The sequence below is a fragment of the Crocodylus siamensis genome, chromosome 6 (genome assembly GCF_052110815.1).
Source record: "Crocodylus siamensis isolate JL-2025a chromosome 6, ASM5211081v1, whole genome shotgun sequence".
Classification (NCBI taxonomy): domain Eukaryota; kingdom Metazoa; phylum Chordata; order Crocodylia; family Crocodylidae; genus Crocodylus; species Crocodylus siamensis.
Window position 1 is genome coordinate 88,834,633 of NC_143400.1, and position 22,512 is coordinate 88,857,144.

Consider the following 22,512-nt stretch of genomic DNA (forward strand, 5'->3'; position numbering starts at 1 on the left):
TGACCTGTGCCGCTTTTTGTACAAATCCCAGAAACTTGCCCTTTCTATCTGAACATCCTTTATTTTAGAATAAGAAAAATGGCTGTATTAACAGAAAAAAACATCCAAAGGTGAGGTCTGTGAGCATGAGCGCATGCATGCACACACTCGGTAACATGCTCCAGGAAGTCTGCCTTACAAAGCGTCAAATCTTGCAGAGTGCCTAACATCTCTACTACTGTATCTACAAACCACAATAAAAATTATGGTCAGGCCACAGTTCAGATTTGTATGGTACTTTTTATTTATAGTTCTTAAAGCAGTTCCAGAAGTAGATACATGTCATTTTTCCCATTTTACAGAAGGGAATCTGAGGCACAGATGTGAGGCACTGCGTAGTCTTGAAAATATGCCTTGCTTTTCCTCACGGAGTCATTCAGAGTCTAATCTAATCCAAATTTATTGACTCCTTTAATCCAGTCGGCTCCCCAAGCCACATCACCTTCCCTAAATTTCCACCTTCTGAGCCAGCTGTAGAGCAGGGCTGGCATAACCGAGCAGCCAGCATAGGAAACTCCCTAGGGTGGCAAATTGTAGTGGGTGGCAAAAGCAATGCCTTGGGCAGACAAGCATCTCAGCTCAGCATGACATTGCCTAGGGCAGCAAAAATCCTTGCACTGGCCATGCTTGGGAGGTCCCTGCAGTGCTGTGTACTGCATCATGGAGCCTCTTCCTTCCTTTTTGCTCCCTGACCTTTCCACGTCCTAGTCTTTCATATCCAGCATCACCACACCAGCAGCAATAAAGCATTTCTTTGGGCCCTTATTTGGATGGGAGGCATTAGTCCAGGCCCATGACCAAGCTTCCAAATTCCCCAAAAACAGACCACCCACTTTAGGTATGCAAAATCCCTTGGCAAATATGGGAACAGGAAGCAAGAGTGAGCTTCAGCAAAGGATGAGTCCACTAAGGCCAAGCAGTAGCTGAGTAAAGAGGCAGAATAGATTAAAGGCGATACTTGAGCAGTGAAGAAAAAGCACTGTACTTCAAGTGATTTGGGGTGGGAAGGGGAGAAGATAAGGACAGAATTAGCCAGCAGTATCTCGATAAGGGTTGCTAGGTGAAGTGAAATTAATGTAAGAATAAGTGCAAGGGGCTTGAAATAGCTGTCAGGGCTGATGGAGAAAACAACTAAGACACCGTATACAAAATCAGAAAGCATCTAAATGGCCAATTTACCTTCTGCAGAAGGTGAATAACAAAATGCATTATCCATCACAAAGAAAGGAAATAACAGTAGCAATGATTGGGGCAGCGCTTCAGAAAATTATTGAACAAGCAAGAAGCGCCTCTGATCACGGCACTGTAAGAGGATAGTAAATTTGGAGAATTGCATGCAGAGATTAGGCTAACTTGGGCTGAGAATGTTTGAACAGTAATCCATTGCTTAACAAATGGGAAAGCAGCAGGCAGCAATTGCAGCTCAGCAGAAATGTTCAGAGTGGGAAACAGAAGTCTCTGCACTGTGGCCTCACAAAATCAGGCTTTGAAAGCACCTGTACTGAGACCCAGCCCAAGAAAAGTGGAAGCATGGAAGCATGAAATCCTGGCAGAGTCTTCTCTGGCAACTTATTGGTGGGAGTCTTCTCTGGCAACATATTTTGCACACTCCCCAAACAGAAACATGGAGAGGAGCTGGCACCAAGCAATTGTGCGAGCAGTTTTGTTTGCCCGGTTTTCTTTTTCTGTTGTTCCAATGTATCTTCATCCTTCAAGGATTTACTAAGAGGTGTCTGTCACACCAGAAATCATTTAATTTCATCATTGCTGCCAGAGAATTCAGAGTTTACACTACCCGTCACTGTGAAAGATGCTGCATGAGGCTGGATTTCCCCTCCAGCTAATCAAAAATAATTCACATCTTCAATCCAAGATGATGATATTATGAAGTCAGTGGAGTGGCACTTGCTAATGCCACCAGTGTGTATTTGAGCAAATGAACAGAAATAGTTTGGGGGCTCACTTGAATCTCTGTTGATAGCTATCTGGGATATTTCCTGTCATTGCTGTTCTTCTGTGCAATTTAGAGCCAGACATTGTTGAAATATGTGGAAGGCCTGATGTTTCTGGAAATTAGCTGTTCTTGGTGATGTATATGCTTCTGTGCAACAATGCAAGTGGCAGTCATTAATTAACTGAGGCATCCATAAGTGCAGCAAAACAGTAAGAACTGGAAACTGAGTGCAAGGAGCAGAAAGCGTTAATTGATCATCTTTACTTTTGCTGGAAAGTGTATATATTCTCTTTCCCATCCACCCCCAGAAAGTACAAAATGTAGCAGATGTTTTGAGAACAGCTAGCCAAATCCATCAGACTCTATATAAATAAAGGTTGAGTTAGTGAAGAAGGCTGCAGAATAATGTTTACAAGAGAAGAGCAAGAAGATTTCCGACACCTGGGCAACTTAATGATGGCAGATGGCAAAAGCTGAAGGAAAAGAGAAGGAGCAATGTATATTAGCAGCTGTTGAACAAATGGGGTTGTAGAAAGACCTCCATTGAAACTCCATGGGAGGAATTTAATGTAGACATTTCTAGAGAAAGAGTAGTTTAAATATGCGAGCGTGAGAGGACTGCTTTTTAACTCTACAGACAAATATTGTCAACAGTACCCAATGGGCTGTCAACCAAGAACATTTTCACAGCAAGCAGCCATCCATTTGCATCAGATACCATTGGTGTGGGAGACTCCAGTTTCTGGGTCACTTAACAAGGCTCCTAACACAGCTGTTTTTTCTTAGACAAATGATTCTAAAAGGACTAAGTGAGGAAAAGGCAGGCAAGTGACATAATGGAGGACAATTGAGCAGGATGTGGAAGTGATGAGTAACTCACATGACGCAATACAAATCAGTTAAATGAACAGATTTCCCAGCATTCTGTTGTCCAAAGTCAGAGGACTAAAAAGACTCTGAAATGAAGTGCATCAATTCAGGGGTGACTTTTGGACCAGATAACTTCCATTAGTGTTAATGAGAGCTTTATATGTAAATCTCCTTCTTCATGGAACACAGACCACTAAAGATGTAGGTCATAACCATTCACCCATGAGATTATGGCTTCGTCTTTGCTGCTAAAAAATTGTGTTTGCACTGTGGGATAACTAATGCCCACTACCTCTCACACTATAAAATCCTAGTTGATACAAGGCACACCTCAGAATAAACTAGGGAAGGTAAACCATGGGTAAAGGCCCCTATTAAGAGCTGGGCTAGGGACAGACATTATAAATAAACCAGTTTAAGCGATCAGAAACTGGTTTAAACCTGTAACAGAACAAAAGTTTAGTGCACATAAACCAGTTTCAAAATGACTGGAACTGGTTTCAGATAAACCTGGTTGAATGTATTATCAGACTTAACTTGATTTGGGTCAAACCAGTTTATGCAATGTCTGTCCCAGGCCCCTTCCTGGTTTAAGCTGAACCAGAATCCCCCAGCATCCCAGATACTTTGCAGCCCTAAGCTGGGATGTCTGCTCCAGAGAACAGGGCTGACCCCGCCCCTCTGCTTCCACGGAGACTGCAGGCACAGCAGGATCTGCCTGACTTCCCCCTGCCTCCTCCCCACCCACCACCCCCCTCCTTGCTGCTCATGCAGGAATCTCTTCCCTCCCTCCCATCTCCCACAGCATGGACCCCAACCCCATGGACCACAGGCATGTGGTATGCTAGCTAATGCCAAGAGGTGTCTGCGTGTGTGTGTCTCCACTTTCACTGGGACAGGCAGACAGAACAGTGTCTGCTTAGGGCTTTTGGGAGCTAATCAACAGGTCAGCTGCTAATGCCCCTCCTTTCCTTCCTTGGAATAAGCTGTTTAAGAAGAGCTTGAACTAGGGAGGCTACAGAGAGAGGCTTTTGTTTTGTTGATGGGCTGATAAAAACTGTGTTATAAGCCTCCTGCTGGATCCCTCTCCAGGGATTCGCAGACGGTATTAAGAAGCAGGGAGAGGGAGATTGAAAAGCTCTTTATCATCAACAGATGCACCCCCTGTTTGCCTCAGAGAGCTAGCCAGGGGCTGAGGTCTAGCAGCATTCCTGCCCCTTGGGCAGTAAGCGGGGAAAAGCCTGGGACAGTGCAGGCAGAATGGGGGTTTACACTCCTCCCTAATCGGAGCATCCTGCCTGGGGCCTGGACACCACCCCCCACCCTACCCCCAGCTCAGCACTGTGGAAGTCAAGGGAGAGCTGCTCTAGTGCCCCCCCAGCTTCTAGCCTGAGCCACTGCAGGCATGTGCCTGTATTTCCTTAGTCCAGAGGGAATGTCTTTACATTTGCAAAGCAGTTCAACCTAGGCAGGTTAAATTAACCTGCAAAGATTGAATCAATTCAGGCTTAGTCTTTTTGAATGACTGTCCCTAGCCCTGCAGGTGGGCCCAAAGCATCAAAGCACATCATTGAGATATGCCTCAGGATTTAAAGATCCCCAAAGTTGAAGAATACAAAGTTTCATGTATTCTTGTTCCCCCAGCTAGTTCCCTAAAAAGCATTGACTCCAGTCTGAATTTAGGTTCAAACTTCCACAAAGTTCAAGAGTGGTCAGGTTGGAGTTCAGATTTTGACCTCTCTCATTTTAGCAGTCCATTCATTATTTAAATTTACTTCTCCTTCTACAACTTATTTTATATTCACAGTGCAGTCTGTGCTGGTGCTACCCAGACTTTGGGTACTTTGACAACTGAGACTAACATTATATAAACAAACCTAACCTTAATTGGCCATCAGTGGATTAATTCGGTGCTTATTCCATAGCTGATCATACCAGACCATCTACTGGATTAGTGAAAAACTTCCTACTGCTGGTTCAGATGTGGATACCCTTTAAAAGTGACTCAGCATGGGGCTAAAAAGAATAGTACCTAATAAATATCCAACTTCAAACCAAATTCATATGGTTCTTAGGAAATTTTGTCACTGCAGGAGAAGAAGAGGTTGCTGCATTTGTAACCTGCAATATTAATTATATTGTGAACTTCCGTATGTAATTAGAAATATGTATTTGTAACAGATAGTTACACTTTCTAGTTATGTATTTATCAAATCCTTATCATTAGGATGACTCATAATGAAATTATGCATTAGTTGTTCCATTCATTACGCTGCTTGACTTACAGTCAGGATGCAGACTACAAATCCTCTGAATTCCTTATCTCCTTCATCTCTCTTTGCCCATTTCAGAAGCCAATATTGGTCAAAAATGGAAAGAAGAGTGCAATCCAGTTTATGTGGGATTTCTCACAAAGGATCAACTCTTGCAAACTGCAAAGCATCATCAGCTCCTAGTAGTGTTGATTTGGTTTTTGCATGTAATTTAAATTAAGAGCACATATGAACTGCCTATTTTTCAGGACATTTCTGCTCTGGGTTATTCAGAAAGTACATATTTTACCTAGCCATATAGAAATTATCATCTTAAATCAAGTTAGTGGTTCATTTAGTGTTGAATATTAGTGGCCAGACCAGATGCTTCTGAAGAAGATAAAACACATCCTCGGTAGACAATTATGAACTAACCTGTCCTTGAAGATTCTTATTAACCCCAGTCTGCTAGCAGTTGGCTTTGGGACTGAAAAAAATGCCTTTCTAAAACCTCATGTCAAGTAACTCCATCTCTTTGTCTATATTGGGCATGTCTACACATGCTTTTACATGCATCTAAACTTAATGCACATTTGTCTAATGTGCATTAAGGTGATTTAGTCACACATCTACATGTGCACACACTAGAGTGTATTAACGCGGTGTGCGGACTGACTTGGGACTAAAGCTAGTCCCAAGCAGGGTTGCCATACACAGCATTAATGCGCTTTATTGTGTCTGCATGTGCGTTAAGGCACTTTAGCTATTCTTGCCTAAATTTGATACCTGCTTTTGCAGGTATCAAATGTGGGTGTCAATAGCCTAAAATTTCCATTTTAAGGCACATTAAGGGCACACACATGTAAACCCACACCCTTAACGCGCCTTAAAAATGGCTAATGCTCTTTACATTGGCACATGTAGACACACCCACTGTTACTTAACTCTTACAGATAGTTTTAACTATGCATCTCATAGTACTAATATTTTACCATTTTCCAACTGTTTCTAAGCTTTTGGTCTCAATGGTGCTTTGTGGCAAGGAGTCCCATGGATTACTTATGCATTGTAAAGAAAAAACTAATGCTTCTGCCTTTCAAACTGGGTGTTTTTCACTTGCAAGTAACATCCCTCTAAAGCTGTACCGTGAGGAAAGAGAAATGGAAGGTAATTATTTCTCATTAGGGCTTCATTTTTCTTAATTTGTAGCAAAAACAAGACTGTGTCAATAGAGTTCTGACTTCCTGTGGCTTTCACCTGCAGAGTCTTGGGATGATTAGCACGTGAAGATGGGAAGATTTGTTTACTTCCTCATCCTATTAATTCCCTTCTGTCTCCTTTTCAGCTGAAGCTCTTCTTCAAGCCTGCTTCCTCCTGTTCTGTGACCAAAGGAGATACTACTCATCTCCTAGCTGGTTTCTCACTTTGAGAGGTGGAGAATAGTATCTGCCATCTTTGCTTTCTTCACATGCCTGTCGGCCCAACATCCAGGCCTGGGGTGGCTGTCCCCTCTTTTCCAGTCCTTCTCCCAGTCTTCCTGGGAATGTGTGCCACTGTCCCCAAAGGCCATGGTGTTGATCTGAAAGCCCCTAGCAAAGGAGTGTCTCATCAAGGGTGGATCCAGAAGGGTGCAGTAGGCTGGCTGCAATGATGGACCAGATCCTGTGTTTGATCTACCCTGGAATGACTCCCGTCAGGTTTCAGGGATTTACACCAAGTCAAAGAGCTCAGAATTTCTCCCTGAGGATGTGTGAGGGGTCAGTCTTCGGGCAGTAAAAGTAATTTGTTCTAAATGGCCACTCAAATCTTGGCTGTTTGGGAAAACTCTCAGCAAAGTATTCAGCTGGGGCTCATTGTGGGATGGGGTTTTGTGACATGGCTATTTTCCCCTAGGAAGTGGACACAAACCACAAAGGCTACCAAACCCCTTTCCAGCATTTCAGATGCTTGGCAGAAGTCTGTAGACCAGTAGAATGGCCCAGATTCGAGCCAATGATGTACACTGAGGAAAAGGCTTCCCATCCCTTGTCCCGTTTCCTGTGCTATCAGGTTCCTACACATGATAAAGCTAAAACATATTCTTTTTCTTAGCGTGCTGGTAACCTTCTTTTCCAAATTATATTCAGGAATGAAGGTGAAGAGTTTCATAGTTGATAGGTTCAGAAGGGACCTGAGCAGATCACCAAGTCTGACCCGCTGCCACGGCAGGAAAAAGTTCTGGGGTCAAACAACCCCAACAAGGTGTTCATCTAACCTCCTCTTAAAGACCCCCAGGGTAGGAGCCAGCACCACTTCGCCTGGAAGTTGATTCCAGATCCTAGCTGCCCTGACCGTGAAGTAGCGCCTCCTGATGTCTAGTCTGAATCTACTCTGCCAGCTTGTGACCGTTATTTCTATTCACTCCTAGTAATGCTCGGGGGAACAGGGACTCCCCCAATGCCTGCTGGTCCCCCCGACTAGTTGGTAAATGGCCACTAGATCCCCCCCCCAGCCTTCTCTTGTGGAGGCTGAACAGGTTCAGGTCCCATAGCCTCTCCCCGTAGGGCCTGCCCTGCTGCCCCCTGAACATGCGAGTGGCCTCCTCTGGACACCTCTTCATGCTGTCCACATCCCTCCTGAAGTGCGGCACCCAGAACAGGACGCAGTACTCCAGCTGCGGCCTGACCAGTGCCGCATAGAGTGGGGGAGGATCACCTCCTTGGACCTGCTTGAGATGCATCTGTGGATGCACGACGAGGTGCGGTTGGCTTTCCTGACTGCATCCCCACACTGCCAGCCCATGTTCATCTTGGCATCAGTGATGACTCCAAGATCCTTTTCTGCCTCTGCACTGACGAGAAGGGAGTGCCCCAACCTGTAGGTATGCTGCTGGTTCTTCCTCCCCGGGTGCAGCACCTTGCACTTGTCAGTGTTGAATCCCATCTTGTTCTCATCTGCCCACCCTTGTAACCTGTCCAGGTCCGATTGCAGCCTATTCCTTCCTTCTAGTGTGCCCACTTCTCCCCACATCTTGGTGGTTTCAGCAAATTTGAACAGGGTGCTATTTACCCCCACATCCAAGTCACTGATTCAGTTGTTGAACAGTGCAGGCCTGAGGACCAAGCCCTGGGGGACCCCGCTGCCCACATCCTTCCAGGTCGAAAATGACCCATCCACCACCACTCTCTGGGTGCGGCCCTCCAGCCAGTTGGCAACCCATGTGACTGTGTAGGTGTCAACACCACAGTCCCCCAGTTTCTTAATGAGAACGGGGTGAGAATGGTGGTTATAGCAGGTTCATGGTGTTGATTGATTTGGTTTTGTCTGGAGAGGGAGGAATATGCCACACTAGCACAGAAGATAAAAGAGACTGCAATCATGGATTAGAACTGGACAAGACAGGCAAGATTGTGCCAGTACAACAGCAGCCGACACTGCAGTGATGTGGCTGTCCTGGATAGCCTGGCACCCAGGCTTTCAGACACCATGAAATCCAGTCATGGTACCTCTAGTGTTGGTAGAAAAGCTTCCCTTTCTTGGAGAAAAGCATTTTCACATAGATGGATGCACCCAAAGAAAAGCTGGGCTTCATGGGCATGTTTACACGTGCTCCTGATGTGGTGCCGGGCACTTTTAATTAGTGAGCTGCACTAATAAAAAAGTGTCCACGTGTCACATGTATCAGCACACCTCCACGCTGAGCAAATGGCGCAGGTGCACTCTGAACTAAAGTGCACAGAAGGTGTTTTAGTTCACAAAATGCTACCATCACCTTCTCAGCATGGAGGTGCCCTGCACCGTTGATATACATGTGATGCGCAAGGCTGCCAGAGCATCAATTTACATGCTCCAGTACACTCGATTAATTGAATCTGCTCCAGTGCACTGGATTTTCAGTGTGTCAGAACAGGCTCCCCGCATGTGTGTACGTGCCCCATATGCCCCACTTAATGCCCAGCAAAGCCTGCAGAATTCTCCTCTTGAAATACCACCAGCCTACTGCAAGTTCGCAGTCCATCCTTCTTACCTTTGAACTCAGATGACTTGCTGGGAAAGCAGTCACCACTAGTTTAGCAAAAGAAAACGTGCCCATTACCCCTCCAGAAAGACCAAGTACTTCATAGGAATATGGCAAGAGATAAAAGCTGATTATGCCAGTACATCCCCGCAAGTCTAGTTTTTAGCAGTCTCGCAATTGCTGTAGTGATCTGCTTTCCTGCCTGATCTCTCTAACCAGTATTTGTTTCCCTGCTTGCTCACTGTCTCTCACTTTCCATAACCACTGACTCAAAAATGACAGTTTGCTGGTTGATACTCTTAACCGTTGAACAGATACAGCGTGAGCAGCTATGGTTCTGGCCTCCCAACAGAGCTCTACCAATATGCCTTAACACAACGGTAGGCTCCTTCAGGCCTTCAGCCAATGTCTTGCTACTGGTAGCAAGATGTTGCTTTCTGTTGGTGAGTTTGGAAAACTGAGCGTTCATCTGCTAGGGACTGAACTAGGACCTGCAACGTTAAACAACCAGCTGATGTTAAAAGTTTTTGACCTCCATTAACCAGGGCTGGCTTTGAGAGATGAAAGGTACCATGGTCCAATAAGTTAAATTAGATCATAATACTGGGCACTTGGGATTTAGGTTGGCACATAAAAGTTCTAGAAAACAGGTCTACAAGCACACAACCCAGAAAGCCCAACTTTTCCACAAATTTTTGGCACCACAAACACCAGGCAGCACTGTTTCTTTCTGCTCATTACCATTCTGCACCGTATCAGCTTGTAAACATAGGTTTAGAGCCGAGACATCCTTATCTGGGAACCACAGTTGCTTTTTGTTAAGATCCCCACGCCTGGGTATCATTGTATGTGCAATTAATAACATGGTAGAAATGTTTCATTGTTATCCCCATAATATCATGCCTTCCCCAGTGAGTTTTGGGAAGTTTTAGATGTTGATCAGTGTTCTGGCTGGTTCGTTAGACAGCCTGAGACCGGGGTGGGTGAAGATGCTGTTGTGTTCATTTTTCTATTTACATTAGCCTGAAGAACCGACAGCACCTTCCACTCCAAGGAGTTATTTTTTTCCCCTTACTTTTGATCCCGTGCGTGAAATCCCCTGCTGCAGAAACAGTAGCCTTAGTAAGTTTAAGGCTGTCTGAATCTTTCTTCTCTAATGTGAAGGTTTAAACGCTGTGCGGGGGAGAGAAGGAGTTAGACCTATCGCTGCTTTTCTAACAAATACCCTATTACAACACTTAATAAAAACAGAAGCAGCATGCCTATCATAGGTTAATAAATCCTACCTAATGCATGCTTTGAAAACACTACGAAACAGCATTAACAGAGCTTCAGATAACTAATTTCAAGCATGGCTGTCTAGTGTGCCTGTCATTCCTATTGTCCTTCCAAACTATTTCAGACATTTTGAGGAGGGAGTATTAAGCTATGAGTTAGCCGGGGTTGTGACATGAATGGTCCGAAAAGGTTTAAGCACCAGGAGGTAATGATGACAGCGTTTAACTGGTGGCAGTTTGGAGGATACCACTGGATCCCTGTTTATTAATAATTAGGCTTTGCATCGGAAGAAGATGTGACAACTAGCAGAGGTAGGATTTGCATGTGAAACAAAGGAATCTGTTGCTGTTTGATGCTTATTGTTGATGCTTTTGCTCTGTGGGCTTCCAAATGCAGGCAGGTGCAGAGTCAGAAACAGTAAGGGGAAGGGGGTGGGGGTAGGGGAAGCCAGGACCGCTTATAATAAAAATACTGTTGATAGGACTGTGTGTTTTGTGGCAGAAATGCCTCGAGGACAAACTGGTTCCAATCTCCCAGCCTGCTGAGTGTGCATTCCACGTTGCTTTTCCCATGGAGTAAAATGCATAGAGGTCATGTAGAAAACCCTTCACCTCTTATCTTCCATGCCAGCTGGGTTGTTTCGGAGGGGGGGAGGCAGGGGAGAGGGTGTCCTAAAAAGAGATGGGGAACGGGCATGTTAGAGTCCTGAAGCCGGTCAGATAAGGAAGATGTATGCTATTAACATGGAAAATGTGCCTTGAGTGTCACTGCTGTCATTTAAATAGGAGGAGTGAAGCATTAAGAGGTGATTTCCCCGATTTAAAAAAAAAATAGTTTGACTATAACCAATTGCAAAGGAAAGCATAAGATATCCGTCCATTTTGCATAATGAAAGCCTCCTCTGCCCTGTTTACATTAATTATTTTGGGAGACAAGAATTGTAGTTTCAGACAGTCGAAGGTTAGCTTTCTCCCCCCCCCCTTCCCCCCCCCCCCCCGCCCGCCACCTCTTTCTCTGAAACAACTCTTGTGGCTGACATGTAAATGATGCTTAGTTGATGGCTGAAAGGGCTGGGAGAAGGGCAATGCAGGGATTAAAACTAAGTAGCATCAAAGGAAATATTCCCCTTGAAAAGAGCTGGTTTTCTTTGAGAGAGAGAGTCCAGAGGAAATATGAGGTGATATGCAAAGTTATAAGCCTCATACCCTTTATGATGTGCTTGGTTTAGCATCAGACAAGAAAATATCAGAAAAATCACAGGCTGGGTTTCTTGAGGCACAACAGGGCAATGTGGATTGTATGTGTTCTTCTTTGGAGCAGGGCTGTAAGTTTGAATATTTGTCATTGTACATGACCCTCATCGAGATAAGTAGCAGGAACTTAATGAGCAAATACCTTATATACATGCATATGCAGCATCATTATCACTGGACCTTTTACTCTCTTTGAACTAAACATGTTGCTTCTTATTTTGGTAAACTGTTCCTGCTAATGCATTAAAGCTTCATTTCTATACAATGACGGAGAGACTTTGAAATGCTTCTTATTCTAATATTCTGCTTCTGGTAATTCCTCTCAAGAGGGCAATTAAAAATATGGACTTACAGGAACAGAGACTTGCATCTTGTAGGGAGAGGTGCAGCATCACTTGATTTGCTAAATATTAACATTAAGGTTATGATACCACTTTAAATCTACTTTAATGTGGTTGTCATTAACATACTTTATGATATGGTTGTCAGGAGTTCACAACTTGGAGAACTCTGTTCGACTGATTGTTTTCATTAAATCTTCATTAGGAAAAGAATTTCTATACAATAGAGACTTACCGAGTAATTTGATTTCACTTATCATATCAAACGCTTCCTTTAAGGGAAATTTCATTACATTAGAGTACGTTATAAGTGGCTTGTGATGGAATTCATTTGATAACAATACATGGATGACATTTTAACAACAAACGTACTAAAACTTGCTTGGAGATAGCAAATGCAGCGTGTGCAAAGGAGGTGCAATATTAGACCCAGCATAGTAAGAATTCCTCCTCTCTGTCTGGATCACCTTTAAAGAAATATAAATCATGAATATTTGCCATCTGTACTAGACAGTCATACTTTCATTTAATTGCTTTGCTTTAAGTTAAAATGGGGGCAAATATTGCTTTCCCTTATATCCTGTACATAACTCAATAAATAAGAATGAGAGCAATGAAAGCTTTCCTCCAAGAACTATTTTCCAGTACTTTTTGATAGGCATCCAAGGCCTCATTAGCCAATTTAAAAATCACCACACAAATGTTAGACACTGGACAATGCTTATGGAAGTCAATTGTGTTCATTTCCTTCCCTAGCTGACTGTTGTCCTTTACTAGAATCAGTTCCTCGCCCTGCCACAAACTGCTGGTGTGATGCCGGAGCAGTTCCCTAGTCGCTCTGTCCCCCAGTTCTACACCTGTGAAGCGGGTATAGCAGCACTGCCCTCCCCATAGGGCCACTCTGAAGATAAATGCATTAAAGACTATGAGGAGCTCAGATGCTATGGGGATGAGTGCAATAGAAGTGCCCAAGATAAATTTGTGGTTCAAGTTGGAAAACAGAAACGAAATATTGCAGAAGAAAGCTCCCAATTTTGGCATTTCCAAACTTAAACAAGAGTCACTGAAAATCTCGTGAGCCAGTTTGCTTTTGGAAATCTTCCAGGCAAATTCTACACTATCAAAAGGTCAATCTGGCAATAATTAACTATATGTCTGAGTACTTGTCAGAACTCATTCCCCAGCCTCTAAGCTTCCCCTCTCATTAATGTAAAGCAGCTAATCAGGTAAATCGCATTAGATTGACTTAAAGTTATGGGGCACAGTCTTGTTTCATAACTTGGCCAGAGGCTGACTGAATAACTGGTTTCATGAATTTCATCTGCTTTTCTGTTTGTGAGTTGTCCATGCCGAGTTCATCATGCAGTTTGCTGATTTATGTATTATTTGTTCATTTCTTCCGTAAATAATTCTTGGCTTGCAGACCATTCAGGAATTGTAAATACTTGCACATTCACACTGTTTTGCTCAGTTACATCATGTGATATTTCTTATTTAGTGATCTGTTCAAGTAACCTTCCCAAAGTGAATGGCAAGTTTCACAACCAAATGCACAGTTTAATATTAGACCGTTTGAGCCAGATTTAAAATTTGCTAGAAACACAGAAGCACTGAAGTGTTCATAGGAGGCAAAGACAAAGGCTTGTAAATAGGTTTACATCAGAATAGCTGTCAGACTGCTATAAATATTTATGGGAAAATATTTTAATTCTTTCTGCTCTGTTATACCTAGTAGTCAACATCACATCTTGCATGAAATGCTCCTTCCAGCCAAGTTTTCCCTACCACCAACGTCTTTCCATTAAGACCAGCTTATAAATTCCCCAAGACCGCCAAGAAGTAATTTAAAAGAAAAGACTCATCCCACCTTCCAGATTTCCCATTTCATCTCCCCTCCTTTATGACTATCTTGCACACTGTAAGAAGGAAAGTGTGGAACTGGGAGGAGTTCCCAATGTCTTTAATCTGGGATAAGGGCAGGTACAGAGGTTACATTTTTCACTCGACGAGTCCCCTGAAAGCACCCTACAGCCATAACAAAGCCCACATTCATGGCTGCAGACTGCTTTTAAAATGGCCAGTCACATGAAAATGTAACCCTCGTCTGATGAAGTATCAGACAGGGGCACCCTAAGGCAAACCGCCTTCGGAAACCTGTACACAGAGGGTTTATTTGGGGTGATTCTGTCTACGCCCCATGTGGCTTTACAGGCTGGACTTGGGGTTTGTGGGGGCAAGCACCAGCCCAGTCCCGCCCTCAGGGCTGTCACAGAAAGGAAACAATAAATCCCGGTGTCCTTCCTATGCAATGGGGGAAGGGAACCTCCCCCCCCCCCCAACTACCTCTGCTTGGGGTCTTGCAGGGAGCCAGGTCTGGCCCACAAGCTGGGGGAGGGGTTCCTTTCTCCGCCCCCAACAAGCATTTTAACAGCAGCAGCATTGTGGCTGCCATGCCTAGAGCTGGGGAGCCTGGGAGGTGAGGGGGAATAGAGCCCCCTCCTGCCTTATGGACCTGGCCCAGCTACCCCTGCTGGGGTCCTGGGGAAGCCAGGATGGGCCCATGAGGCTGGGGGGAGGTTCTATTCCCCTCTCCCACCCCAGCTGTAGGCATGGTAGCCATGAAGCTGCCACTGTCAAGATGCTTGCATGGGGGGCAGAAGTGGGGGAAGGAATTCTTCCCCCCGCCACAAGTGCTTCCCCACCCCAGCTATCCCTGCTAAAAGGGAGCCAAGCCAGGCTGTTCTTCCTGTTACCCCACTCTAGCCACTGCTGACGGTTGCCAGCTCTTGGGGGAGCAGGGCTGGGCAGAGAGGTGGTCCAGGAGCCTCCTGGGAGGCTACTGGAGTGCCCCTGCCTGTTGGCCAGGGCTGCTGCAGGCAGGCTTCAACCCCCGCCCCCAGGTGAAGACCTGTTGGGTTTAGTGGTGCTCTAACTCATGATGCTTTGTGTAAAGTGCCATGAGTTAGTGCACTTCTCTGATGGGCTGCCTGCACTTGTGTACATTCCCCAAGATCGAGCATCAGCAACAGTACAGAGCAGGGTGTGGGCACAGGGCTGCAGTGGTAGTTAGAAGGAGGAGTGGCAATAACAGCAATGTATAGTGAGAACTGGAAGGAAATGGCACTTGAAGAGTTCATGGATCAGAAGTCAAGGGTCAACATACTGTATGAAATAAAACTGCAGGACCATCTTGAATCATCGATTTATGGTTCTGATGTTGAGAGTCTGGTAACTTTGGAGGGTTGTTTTTTTTTTCTGATGGTCTGTAATATTACCAGATTCTTTCAAAGCAAATAAACCTTCATAATTCATCATTCCCTGTTCCTTATTCTCTAAGCAATCATGGATATTTGTTTTAATTACAGTGCAAGCAGAGATATAATATGCTTCAGCCTTCATAATGCATGGAACTAATATCATCTCTTAGGAAGCATGTGACATTAACAGAGTAAGCAGGAGAAGAAAATCTTGCATGTGGTTAAAAGGCAGCAAAAGCAGGTCTGAGTAAAGATTTTTGTCAAATGGCTTCTCTCAGGGAAGAAATTCAGCTGTCAAAATGTCAAGCTGTTTCGACTTTGTAACAAATGAGGAGAAAAAGTTTGTGAAACAATCAGACAGGAACACGTTTGACTTTGATTTATATTTGCACAATGCTTATGTCAAATAGAAGGGAAACAAATCTCGTACCAAATGAATTTTCTTGTCCAACCCACTTTCTGCTTTACATAAATATGCAACAAGTGGGTCATGAATCAACAGGATTCCTGTGGCTATGCAGACAGGCAGAGCTCTGCTCTCACAGTTAACCGTCACCCCAAACCCTCACAATGGCACTTCTGGATGCCTTTTTATTGATCCCATTGCCAAAAAATGTCAAAGGGCACTGCAACAAGTTCGTGTGCAGTATATGCCAGTGACAAACACACACATTTGCATGTGCATTTGCTGCAGGCAGTTGTCACATATATGCAAATACATTTTGCCAAGGTGTTCTTTGTACTGGATCTACAGGTGTCCTAGCGGAAAAATGAAAAAACCTAGATGGATGAGAGGAACTACACAAATATAAAAGGATTTTGCCAAGCAAAGACTGATTCACTTGGGATGGGTTTGAAATCCTGGACTCAAATCTCCCCATACATTAGTGAGACTTAGATCCTGTAGGGCTTTTCTGCCAAAACCGTCTATGTAAAGCATTCCCCAGATGTGATTGACTCTTAAGATACCACCCTGGCAATACCATTTGGGCTAACATTGCTTGGGCTATATATTTTTAATAGTTATTTTTTTTTTAACTGAAAGACACAGAAAAGGTCAAGCAATAGACTCAGATAACTCGCACTGTCCGCTTCAGTGGTGGGCCATCTGCTCGGTGCTTTGCTGCCTCTGGTGCTTGGAATAAAGCAGACAGACTTACAGGAGTGAACGCCCATTGGCAAGCTCAGCAAAAACCACCCAGAAGCATTTTGGAGCTCCTGAGCCTCCTCCTGCCCAGGTGGGAGGCCACAGCAAGGTTGCTAATCTGCTTGGGGATCTTGGCCCCATTTATTAATTTAGGTTTTAATTGCTCTCGTCATATCCAGTCAAAGCTCAGGGAGTCCATACCAACCTCTTAAAAGTACAATACCAAACAGACCCATCACTCACTCTCAAGATCAAGTAACCTACCAATTACATAGGTCATTCCCACCATAGTCCTACATCATAAGTACCCAGGCCCTATCTCGCACCTAAAGAACAGTTCTCAGATATGTGTCCAAAGGGACTGGAAACACACTTCCGGCCATTCAGAGTAACAGTCCAGCAGGCAGCGAACTGCTAATTTGTTTTTGTAGTCACAACAGAGAATCTAACCAAAATCCTGGATTCTGTGCATTCTGCCACCTCCCAGGGCCCAGCATTTCCAGTAGCTTACTCAAATTCAGTGCTGATCACTCCTTGGCTTAGAGCAAGTCGGCACCCAAAACAGCTAATGCTTTTGTGAATTTTATCCAAATCCTTTGGCTTCAAAAATCCCTGCAAGAGTTCTTATGAGTAGATGCTCTTCCTCTTCCTCCTCTTCTAAATGGACGAAGGCTCAAATTTGGAGTGACCATTCTGGTCTTAGTCACCTGGCTTCCTCATCCCAGGTCAGTATTCTTGAACATAAAGACCTGAAATAGCCCTTTGCTGGCAGAGCTCTCCTTGGGCTAACATACCTCACCAGTAAAGGCAGAAGTGACAAAATCACTTAGCCTGAAGAATATGTTTTGCACTGTCCTACATATTTCCCTCCCCCCCATCCTTGCTAGTGCGCAAATTATTTTCTGCATCAGTGGAGTGGCACCCCTTGTTAACAATAGTTTCTTGCTTGGAAGTGTACGTTTTAAAATGGTACACCTCAAATAAACTGGCTGGGGAGGGGGCGGTCTTCAAAAGAAATATATGTTATACTAGAATAAGCCAAACTGGGAAGGGAAGAGAGGCCTTTTGGGGCACTGCTAGCGCTAGCCTATGGTATTCACCACAACCAAGTGGAGTCCAATCAAGACAGAAGGAAGGGAGAAAGGAATGTAACATGCTTGCTATGTTCCTCTTCATGCATAGAAGAGCTTTCTATTGAGCTAACGTGAAAACTGATTGACTGTTCGCGCAGTTGGTGGAGGCCTGTTCTCTGAATGCTGCAGGTACAACGTTCATGACCTGTTGTGGGGTTGTTATAGAAAGACACCTTGAAAAACTCAGGTCTGGGACTGGGAAAGGCTTTCAGAGTTGAAGAAGTGAGCAGAGATGAAGGAAACAGAAGGCGCACATGTGTGTGATCATTGGTTTTCAGTTTTGCCTTGACCTCTGGGCAGTTTTCATGTCTGTTGCTTAAGTGGGAGAGCTGCTGGTGGTGTTGTAGACAGCAATAGGAAACCTGATGCAGCTGTGAAAAATAGTCCCCATGGCGCAGGCTGTCACAAAAGGTGCATAAATATTTGTTGTGATTCACTAACGATTGCTGGTGTAGGGAGTTAGCATTTCAGGAAAGAATACAGGATGGAAAACATCACGGAAACTAGGCAACCTTTCAATCCATTTAACAAAATGCATGCCCTTCAAGGCTTGGGAAACAATAATCTCCACGTCAACGAAGAAAGTTCATCTGTAACCATAGCATTTAATTGACGAAAGAGTCAGCAAATGGAAAGCATAGGACTTTGGGTTTTTCCAGGCCCCTGTTAATAATACATCTGGGTACAGCAAACTTCTGACAACTTCTCAGTCTGCATTTACCGACTTATCTTGTGTTGATCTGGCTGACATCCTGCTCTTTGAAAGTGGTTCATGCTTTCTTAATTAATAGATAATCTTTTATATTTCTACCCCCTTCATTCAAAGAGTGTCACCTTGATCTGTCGGTGTGGGCACGCAGTTTCCCAAGAAATTCATGACAAAATCTTTTTTTGGGAAATCTATTGGTAGGCAGCTAATTTGAAGCAATTTGTGTTCCAGGTGAATGATGTTTGAAGGAATTGCTTTTATCTTTTCTTGGTTCCTGTTTTAAGCATATTTCAAGCAGTTGAGTGTAACATGCCACTTCCAACACCCACGAAGTCTAGATTGATGTGATATAACAAAAGGAAAGTGACTCAAAGCAATTAATTAAAACTCTTTGGAGAAAATACATGTGGTTGTATCTGCTCAGTGAGTGCTCACAGAATAAACCTGTTATTTGAGAACAATGCATCCAGTGTCTCTGTCAGGCATTGTGTGCCTTTATCAATTACTCTGAATGAATACTTCCGATATGTATATATATACATATTTACAGTGGCCCAAGTCATGCAGAGCAGATCTCACTTTTAAATCATATTTGAGTTTCCATGTCTCTCCCCTCTCTCCGTCTCTCTCTCTCTTGCTATGTGCTGGCGTATTTGATGGATTTAGAATGAGGAGTCTCTCCCAGCTGGGGCTGGATCTAGAAAATGTCTTCCAAAAACTTAGAAAACTCTGTCAAAAAATCAAGCTCTAATAAAAACATAGAAAACTCGAATTGATATCATCATAAAAAAAGATATCATCTCTACTACGAGTCCTGATTGCCTTTTCCTCTAGACCAATATGGCTACAACCTGGACACCAAGCCCTAATTCTGCATTTTAGTCATTTGAGTTGAAGGAGTATCTCCATCAATTGACAACAGCAGCATCAGTAGCATATTTTGCCAAGCCAGGTCATCCTTTTACGGTTTAGCCCCTCTGTAGTTTAGCCCCTCCATATTTTTATAGTTTTAGCCCCTGGTTTCCTATTGTATGGGACTTCCACTTTAGGACCAGGTCTGAAGTACTCAGCAACAGTCCACCGATACCAATGGAGCTGGACTTACTCAATAATATGTACATATAGACATGTCCAAAATAAACACCTGGACAACATCTTTCATGAGCTTTAGGACCACCCAAAATCCAGACCCAGATGTTAATTAATGCTGCTTTAAACCACCCCCACCCCATTTCTGAACACTCAAAATTGGGGGTCTGAAATTCAAAGCTGGAGCCAATCATTGTGATTCATGCCAACCCCTAATATAATTCAAGCAGCTGCATACTAAGAACGCAGTGTACAGCCAGTGACTTTCATAACTGAATGCATTTTTCTAGCTGAGTTTTCTGTCAGATGCCAGCAGTACCACCAAAAGCCTTTTCATAGCTTGAGATGCCACCCTGCCCTGCCTTCTGCCTTACTTCAGACTAACTGATTACCTCTATAGCTTAAAGAGCAAGACCATAGCTATGGTTTTTGCACAGTACCCAACCCTACTACATAAACACATTTCCCACTTAAATCATATCTGCATAAAAAAAATCCCTAAAAAACTTAGGGATTCATCTGCTCTTCTCCATTCCTTGACTGGAAAGCCTCCCAGCTTGCCAGGAGCAAGCAGAACGGTGGCCTTCTCAAGTCCACATTGTCAGAGACTAGCATGTGTTATCTTCACCACACAAAAATTTGTAATTTTCTAACATTTTTCCTGTTATCCAGAATCTCTGCTATGAGGACCTATACATAAAGTCTCATGTATAAACCTGTTGGTCACTTGCCAGATAACCAGATGGCACTAATGTACTCCTGTGATAGGTACCTTAGACATAGTAGAAAGACAGCAAGGAGTACCACAGCACACTTAAAGATTTCATATGTTCCTTCTGATGAACAGCAATTGTGGCCGGCTAATTAGTCTGTTCTTTCCCATGGCAATCCTGTAGGGCTGAATTAGGAGAAGAGGCAATAGGATCTGCCTCAGAAGCAGACTCAGAACAGGCAACCCACTAAGAGCGAGTCCTATAAAGACAAAAATATCAGTAAGCAACTGCCTAGAGCAGTGGTCCTGAATTGGGGGTACATGTACCCCCAGGAGGTACATGAAACCTCATCGGGGTGTGTAAGATATATTTCATACATTGTCTAACACAGGTTGAAGGGGCTGTGTTAAATAACTTCCCATTGAAAGGGGATATACATGAAGTCTCACTCTGAGACCAAGGGGTACATCGACTGAAAAAGGTTCAGAACCGCTGGCCTAGAGGTAGGCAGTAGGATATGCCATAGACAGGGGTGCATCTAGATGAGACGCTAACTGCGCAGTAGCCTAGTAACAGTGTGCAGTAGCATGCCAGGCAAAACCCGGAGTATTAGCCTACTGCACAGTTAGCATCACTAAAAAGCCATGTGCCACAGCTCCTGCACAGTAGTGCCAGTCACTGCACATTGATTTAGTACTTGGCTTTGCAAGCACTAAACATAATATGAAGTAACTACAACAATCAGAACTCGTGGCAGAGGTGATATCTTTTATTAGACCAACTAGATTTTTGCAAAAAAAATGCTTTAATTGCAAGCTTTCGGAGGCAAGCACCCTTCTTCAGGCGTAGGAGAAAAGATTGTAACAGTTCTTCTGGGTAGAAATGACAGTTCATATTTCATAGGACAGTTAAAGGTGTGGGAAAATCTCCTGTTTGGAACTGTTCATTTTATGTTAGGCTCAGAGAAAAGTTGTAATAGTCTGTTGACCTTGATACCAGGAACTACAGCACATTAATGAATGTGTAGATGCACCCAGGATGTATCAGAAATCCCACCTGTAAGCCCTTTCTTGAGCCACGCCTCTTCTCTCAGCAGTCCCAGTGAGTTATAGTCTCTCTTCTTACAGAAGTCTCCACACAGCTCCAATCATGTTCACTGTCCATCTCTTGGCCCCTTTTATTTCTGGTATAGCCTTTAGAGAGGTGAGATAAGGTAACCAGAAATGAGCACAGAATTCCAGGTGAGGACATGCCATTGATTTATATAGTAGCTTTATGATATTTTTTTCAGTGTTGTTTCCTTTCCCATTTGAACACAGCCAACTGTTTTGATTACTTTTTTTTTTTTTTTGGCTTGTTGCTGAGAAGAGGTTTTCATTGAGTTTCGGACATGTATGCTCAGGGTTTTTTCTGAGTCATTATAGCACAATTAATTTAGAGCCCAATCATTCATCTGAGAAGTTGAAATGCTTCCTTCCAATAAACCTTACCTGGCATTTGTCATCAATGAATTTCATCTGTTGACATACTGCCCCATTCATCTATCTTTGCTAAGTCTCTCTGAAGTTCCCTACAGCTTCTCTAGGGTGGACATAATTTAGTGATTCTAATACTAAAAAAAAAAAAAAAAAAAATCCCCATAATTTGAGTTGCATTGTCAGCCCCAGCAGGCTCCTAGATGTGTGTGAATAAATATCACAGTCACCTCTGACAGTATCCTTAATGATTTTTGCATTTCTCTTCTCTGATAAGTTCCATCACTTATGTGTGTTAGAGATGCAATAAAAGATAAATGTGCCAAGATGTGTTAGTACTTATAAAGATAATCAGGGAATAAAATTTACTGCTTTAAATATTGGCCTTTATGATGTACCCTGGCTTGAATTCTACATCAGGTGTCAAATTGCCTAAGCCTAGAAGGAACTTCTGTAAGTGAAGTGTCCTTCAGCTCTGAGACCAAGGGACCTAACTACTTTTCATGGTTTCATAGTTGATAGGGTCGGAAGGGACCTGAGCAGATCACCAAGTCTGACCCGCTGCCACGGCAGGAAAAAGTACTGGGGTCAAACGACCCCAGCAAGGTATTCATCCAACCTCCTCTTAAAGACCCCCAGGGTAGGAGCCAGCACCACTTCGCTTGGAAGTTGATTCCAGATCCTAGCTGCCCTGACAGTGAAGTAGCGCCTCCTGATATCTAGCCTGAATCTACCCTTTGCCGGCTTGTGACCGTTATTCCTAGTCACTCCTGGTAGTGCTGGGGGGAACAGGGACTCCCACAATGCCTGCTGCTCCCCCTTGGCCAGTTTGTAACAGGCCACTAGATCCCCCTCAGCCTTCTCTTGTGGAGGCTGAACAGGTTCAGGTCCCATCGCCTCTCCTCGTAGGGCCTGCCCTGATCATGCGAGTGGCCTCCTTTGGACCCTCTCCATGTTGTCCACATCCCTCCTGAAGTGTGGTGCCCAGAACTGGACGCAGGACTC

General features: G+C 43.9%; 1 protein-coding gene across 3 annotated transcripts in view; it reads left to right on the forward strand.

Annotated features, from left to right (window-relative positions):
• LOC149863123 (calcium-activated potassium channel subunit beta-2) overlaps positions 1-22,512 on the forward strand; it is a 252,574-nt gene that overhangs the window by 73,704 nt on the left and 156,358 nt on the right. The window contains exon 1 of one of the 3 annotated variants that reach the window (XM_090054445.1): positions 10,534-10,701. The exons of the other annotated variants lie outside the window; for them this stretch is intronic. The gene's annotated coding sequence lies outside the window, so the exon portion shown is untranslated. Of the gene's footprint in view, positions 1-10,533; positions 10,702-22,512 lie in introns of those variants that run through there. 3 annotated transcript variants of the gene reach the window in all.